Source organism: Sander vitreus, chromosome 11, assembly GCF_031162955.1.
Source record: "Sander vitreus isolate 19-12246 chromosome 11, sanVit1, whole genome shotgun sequence".
Taxonomy (NCBI): domain Eukaryota; kingdom Metazoa; phylum Chordata; class Actinopteri; order Perciformes; family Percidae; genus Sander; species Sander vitreus.
Genome location: NC_135865.1, coordinates 26,401,528 through 26,408,663, shown reverse-complemented (window position 1 = coordinate 26,408,663; position 7,136 = coordinate 26,401,528).

Sequence of the window (7,136 nt, the reverse complement as noted above, 5' to 3'; positions counted from 1 at the left end):
CACAGAGAGAGAGAGAGAGAGAGAGAGAGAGAGAGAGAGAGAGAGAGAGAGAGAGAGAGAGAGGTGGAGAGAGAGAGAGAGTGGGAGGGGAAACGTGTAGGAGAGACATATACCCAATATGTTTTTGTGGTGACAGATATTAGGTTGTTCTTTATCAATCATCGGCAAGAACTTCAGGTGGCAGCATAAATAACATTTGGAGAACACAAAAACCCGAAAACACTCAGAGCACAAACCTCGTCCCGTCACTTCAATTGTAAATACAGAAATGGAAATGGCAGAGTTGGATCACCAATGCAGTCAACACTTAATGGAAACACTGATGATTTGCGTTAAGAAAGGGTCAATAATGTGAAGTAGTGCTGTAATCATGTGCTTTATGCATGATGGGGGTGGCGGTAACTCAGTCCGTAGGTTTGGGAACCGGTCGCCCCGTGCAGACTAAGTACGAAGTGTGGACACGAGAGGTAGCTAGAGAGGTTCCAGTTCACCTCCTGGGCACTGCCAATGTGCACTTGAGCAAGGCACCGAACCCCTCAACTGTTCGGGGCGCCTGTCATGGGCAGCCCCCTCACTCTGACATCTCTCCATTAGTGCATGTACGGGTCCTGGGCATGTGTGTGTGTGTTTAGATTTATTAACTAACAAAAGAGTGTAATTCCCCCTTGCAGGATAAATACAGTATGTCTTAATCTTAATATGCAGTTTATGTGCTGAAACATGCAGAACGATTTGTACAGTTTAAATACAGTTCAATACAAATAATTATATTGAAGAGGAAGAAGAAGCAAAGCATGTCTTACTACTAATTAGGCATGTAATGTTTTTTCCAATGAAACACAAAATCCACAACTACTGCATTCAGTCTCAATTATCAAGGTTACAGCACCTTTCTAATCTACAACCAGCTCTGCTTTTTGGTTCGTCTTTATAGGTGTTGGCTTTAAAGGGCAGGTACACACAACTATACTATACGTTTCGCACCAGTAGACCTTTGCAAGACTACTAGAACAGATTCACTTGTTAGCATTGTCACATCACAGTAGCTCCTGGTTCTTTCGCTGTTTGCTCATATGGGGACTAATTAACAGTTTAATTTACTATGAGGGAGTCTCCCAAAACATACAGTAGTTGCTGTACATTTTGTGGTCACTTTTGGGCAGCGTAACAAACTGTAAACACAACACTGACAAATCGTCTGACTACCAGAATTGTTTTGGCTAACTTGTTATGGAGCTAGAATTAGTTATCAAAGAATGGACAAAATCACTGGAGTTGTTTCTTTAAGCTTATTTTACTTGCGCAAGCAGAGCCAGTTTACAGCACTCAGTGCAAGTACAGAAAATGACTGACGAGGGGTCTCAACAGGGAGTCAAGTTAGTCATACAATTCACCCAATCAGTAGCTTTCTTCTTATCTCTGGTTAGGCTCGGCATCTCCTCCACATTATGCGCTGTGCCCTCATGGGTGCATTCTGTGCTCCTTGCAAGGTCACTCAGCTTTCATGATTAACACATAAAAGGCTTTTTGACTTGATACTCCCACCCGTAGTCTGAGGTCATTAGGTCAGAGGCTATTAGTGGTTCCCCGCACTCATTTTAAAAACTAGAGGGGATCAATCATTCCAAGCAGTGGCTCCTAGGCTGTGGAATGACTTGCCTCCCTCTCTACGTTGTATGAATTCTGTCAAATCTTTTAAAAAAGCAATTGAAGACTCTTTGAAGCATGTAGCAGGCTGCAAAAGTTAGTCAAGGGGTTTTTATGGTTGTTTATGTTTTCTGTTATGTATTTAAATTGTCTTGTATTTTAATTTGTTGTATTGTATTACATTTTATTGTGAAGCATTTTATGATTTTTATCTGTGAAAGGTGCTATACAAATAAACTTTACTTACTTACTAAAACAAAAATACTAAAACAGAAATACTAAAACAGCAGTTTTGATGCAAATGGTTTAACAAAGAAAAATGAAGCAAAACAGTTCTAAGCATAATTTTCCTAACACTTCGCAAGCCGTTGCCAATTTACACGCCCAGCAGACATAGAGCAACAATATCATTTACTTTGCTTGTTGTGTTACTGGCCACCTGACATTTGTAAGCACAATATTTACTCTCTTACTTAGGCCACGTCCCACACGTACCAAAAACTATCTTTTTTTTTAACCCCTCTTCCCTGGATTCGCTTTCAAGAATAGTTGCGTCCCAAACGGATCCATTTGTAAAAGACTTAACGCGCTACTTCATATTCCAGGCCTATAGGCGGCGCTGTTTCTGCTACAGAAATTCACCAAAAACGGAGAAGAAGAGCATTGTCACTTCTCATCATAACATGACTAGCTAGACTATAATGTTCTCTTAATACATCCATGGACTATAATAACTTTCACCACTGCTCATTTTTTATAAAAGCTGCCGCAAGAAAATTATTTTGGAATTCTGTCTGCCATCGGACATGATTCCAGCGCTAGCTAGCAGAGCTAACGTTAGCGCGCTAACGCTGCTAGCTAACATCGGCAGTCAAACAAACATCAATGAGCCAATGTCTTTTTGATAATCTACACGTTTTTCTTGCAGTAGCCTTTCTACAATAGCCGTGGTAAAAGTTACTATAATCTGTTCAAGGAGTTGATAAGCAGACAGATTAGCTAGCTAGTTGATAAGTTGTCTACTTCCACTTTATAAACAGCTAACCATAGCAGCTAACGTTAACGTTAGCTACGTCGCTGCTGTAGCGGTCAGCTACTTTAGTGATGTTTAACGTTAGCTACATAACGTTAGCAATATATCTTGTGTACAATCCAGGACCGGCAGAACAGAGGGAAGTGTCAAGGAGCAGAGACAAAGTATTGATTGAGTATAGATGAAGTGAGCTGGTTTGACCACGGAGATGGGATATGCTCGCTTAGCTTCACCTCAGTCGTGTGTGGCCGTGCACTAGTGCGGGACTGCGGGTAATAGGTCGAGGGGTGTGGTAATGACATCATCGATACGGACGTATTCGCCGTTCAAACGAAGCCAAAAGATAGCCGTTTTCGAATTTTTTCATCCTGAGACCAGGTTTCAAAAAAGTGCGTTTTCAGGCAGTGCGTTTACAGAATTCGTTTGGATGGTCGGCCCAAACGATGCTAAACATGTGCATCAAAAAGCGTCTCCGTGTGGATGGCCCCTTAAAGGGATAGTTCTATCTATTTATTTTTTTGCAGTGGGGTTGTGTGAGGTAGTCAGTGTATTACCTACAGGAGATGGTGGTCAGCCTGCCCCCAGTTTGGAGAAGCAGGCAGGAGAACTGACTGAGGCTATGTTTAGACGGAAACGATCTGAAGAGAAAACGCAAAAGTGGCGTTGCATTATCACTTTTTATTCCACGGTTTTTTTTTGGGGGGGGGGGAGCTGCGTGCGTATGGTGATGCAAAAGTGTGTGAAATTCGATGTAGTATCGATGTAGTATGCACAACAGGTGGCTAGGTGGTAGTGTGAAGCACTGCCACACAACACCACCAAGTCCGCGCGTCTGCGTAGAACCTTCCTTCTACTTCTCTCCCTAGTAGCGTGAAACCAAAACATGGCGAAGCAAAAGCTGACAACAAAAAAAAAAGTTTAGACCAGTGTAGCTTTAAGGGTTCGTGAGTCCTACTGTGTGGAAGACGTTCAAGTTTCATGTCAAACTATTTATAGATACTGAACGACTGTAATAGACTAGCCCCTCCGTCTCACAGAGTTGAGTTTAACTGCTGCCTTAAAGTACAGATCAAACATGTCATCAACAATTACAACCGTAAATTTAGTTAGGAGGGGATATTTTAATATAATGCTGAGCAAAGCAAATCCTTGCTATTCGCCTGGTGAAACCTGCTGGCTAAACTCTGCATTAATTCACCACTTTACTAAACTCACTCCAAGAGACGTTAAATGCAACCTCGAGCCAGAATTAAGAAGTTCACGTTATATTTTGGATATACAGCAATTATGCGGTGTCCATCTAATAATACATGTAGTTATGCAAACGGGCCTGTCACTGCAGGTTAGAGAAGATCTCAGATATTAATAGTTTAACTGCTTGAAGAGTTCTGACACACATTCAGAATACCACAGCCTGGTTTCTGTCTTTACTCTGACATCGCTTCTGTGCAGCAACTCTCTGTATGAATGTGTGTGTATGAATGTGTGTATGCATGTTTGTAAGTATGTTTGTGTGTATGTGTGAATGTACTGTATGTGCGTATGTATGTATGTGTGTGTATGTATGTATGTGTGTTTGTATGTGTGTATGCTTGTACGTATGTGTTTGTAAGTATGTATGTGTGTATGTATAATACCAGAGTAGCGCTATACGCTATATATATATATATATATATATATATATATATATATATATATATATATATATACATACACACACACACACACACACACACACACACACACACAGTGGGGAGAACAAGTATTTGATACACTGCCGATTTTGCAGGTTTTCCTACTTACAAAACATGTAGAAGTCTGTCATTTTTATCATAGGTACACTTCAACTGTGAGAGACGGAATCCAAAAAAAAAATCCAGAAAATCACATTGTATGATTTTTAAATAATTAATTTGCATTGTATTGCATGACATAAGTATTTGATCACGTACCAACCAGTAAGAATTCCGGCTCTCACAGACCTGTTAGTTTTTCTTTAAGAAGCCCTCCTGTTCTCCACTCATTACCTGTATTAACTACACCTGTTTGAACTTGTTACCTGTATAAAAGACACCTGTCAACACACTCAAACAGACTCCAACCTCTCCACAATGGCCAAGACCAGAGAGCTGTGTAAGGACATCAGGGATAAAATTGTAGACCTGCACAAGGCTGGGATGGGCTACAGGACAACAGGCAAGCAGCTTGGTGAGAAGGCAACAACTATTGGCGCAATTATTAAAAAATGGAAGAAGTTCAAGATGACGGTCAATCTCCCTCGGTCTGGGCCTCCATGCAAGATCTCACCTCGTGGGGCATCAAGGGATCAGCCCAGAACTACATGGCAGGACCTGGTCAATGACCTGAAGAAAGCTGGGACCACAGTCTCAAAGAAAACCATTAGTAACACACTACGCCGTCATGGATTAAAAATCCCCCTGCTCAAGCCAGCGCATGTCCAGGCCCGTCTGAAGTTTGCCAATGACCATCTGGATGATCCAGAGGAGGAATGGGAACTACAAGAACTACAGGAAACGTATCATCTCTGTAATTGCAAACAAAGGTTTCTGTACCAAATATTAAGTTCTGCTTTTCTGATGTATCAAATACTTATGTCATGCAATAAAATCCAAATTAATTACTTAAAAATCATACAATGTGATTTTCTGGATTTTTGTCTCTCACAGTTGAAGTGTACCTATGATAAAAATGACAGACTTCTACATGCTTTGTTAGTAGGAAAACCTGCAAAATCAGCAGGGTATCAAATACTTGTTCTCCCCTGTGTGTGTGTGTGTGTGTGTGTGTGTGTGTATATATATATATATATAAATATTTTTTTTTAAATCACCCAGATAAAGACCCAATCATGACACTTGTACAACAAATATCTTTTATTTTGAAATTGTCATCCTGAGCAATTCATACAGCCCTTTAACATGGAAATGTTACAATTGTCAAGTTAGTAAAAAATATGATAATCTCTCTTATAAAATTACTTGTAAAGTAATCTTTACTATGTTAAAAACAACTTCAAACACAGCGTTATTGTTTAACTTTGCTATATATATATATATATATATTTAATATATATATATTTAATATTATATATAATAACAAACATGATGGCGGCGTGGCTGTAGTGTAAAGTGGAATCTGCTAAATGCTAAATCGAGCAGGTTGTCACCTCTTTTTGATGAAAACATTAAGACTCCAGGATAAATGATTTTACCCTGAGGAGTTTACATAGTAAAAAATGTTTATGTTTTAGCTCATTTAGCCTATATTTTAGATAACTGTATAATAGGAAAACATTTTCATTTATTATTCAAATTGTCACTTAGGTAAGACTAAGGTCAAGAAGAAATAGCTATTTTCATGCGACAGCTACACCTTTCTCATTTACAAGTCAGTTTGTAACAATAGATGTTGCTTTTAAAGGGGTGCTATGCAGTTTTGGCCATTTCTTCGCTGTTTTCTCACTTTTTGCTCGCAGGTTTCTCTATAGAGCTCCTCCTACAGCTTTGGAATAGATATTTGGCAACACTGTGTAAAAGCTGGCTCGGTCAGTCTGCCGTTTCCTCTTTCTCTGTTCCTCCGACAATGCTTTCCTAGCTTTCTGCTTCTTTTTTGCCGGCTCAGCCATGACGATAGTGTGAAAAACTCCATCGCTACCTTGTTAGCCGGTTCCTGAATGGGCGTATGTGTGCAGTGCCGTGAAGCATTCGTTACATCGCGAGACCTGATATCACGCCATACTTCCTGACGCAGAGGTCGGCTCGCCGCCTGAAAGTTGCAAGGGTGGTTTTTCAGCTCACAGGCGCTAGGGGGGAGCAAGACAACCACCATTCAACCCGAAAAAAGTCATAACCATTCCAATGACTCCGAAGCTGTTCAGTTAAGGTAAATGAAGCTAAAAAAAAAAAAAAAACTGCATAGTTCCCCTTTAAGAGAAAGTGCGCCCAAACATTTGCAACTTCAAGTAGTTTTTTTTTTTCTGAAAGTGTCCTCACATTTTTAAATTGAGATGCTTCCTGAGGATACAATAAGAAATCTTAAACAGGTTCCCCTCAAGCAGCAAACACTGAACCCTAATCCCACAATCAGTTAATTAACGCTCAACTCACAGTGATGTGAGTGTTGTTGTAGAGTTTGTGTTAATGGATGTACGCTGTCGGGTTCTGCAGGGTTAGATTCTGGCGCTGGATTTGGCAGCTTTCGAGAAATATACTATACAATTCTATATGCTATCATTTTTCTAAAAGTAATCACGCAGAAAACCAAAGCCCTTCTTAAAAGTCAAATTAGTTATGAAATGAGTTAAATATGACAGAGAGTTAAAGTGCTCCAAGTCAAAAAAAATTACAAATGCTGTTAGTAAAATTACCTTTTTTCTGTGCGTCTACTAATGTGCACGTAAGTAATCAACGACCAAGTAATCAAAGTTTCAACTTCA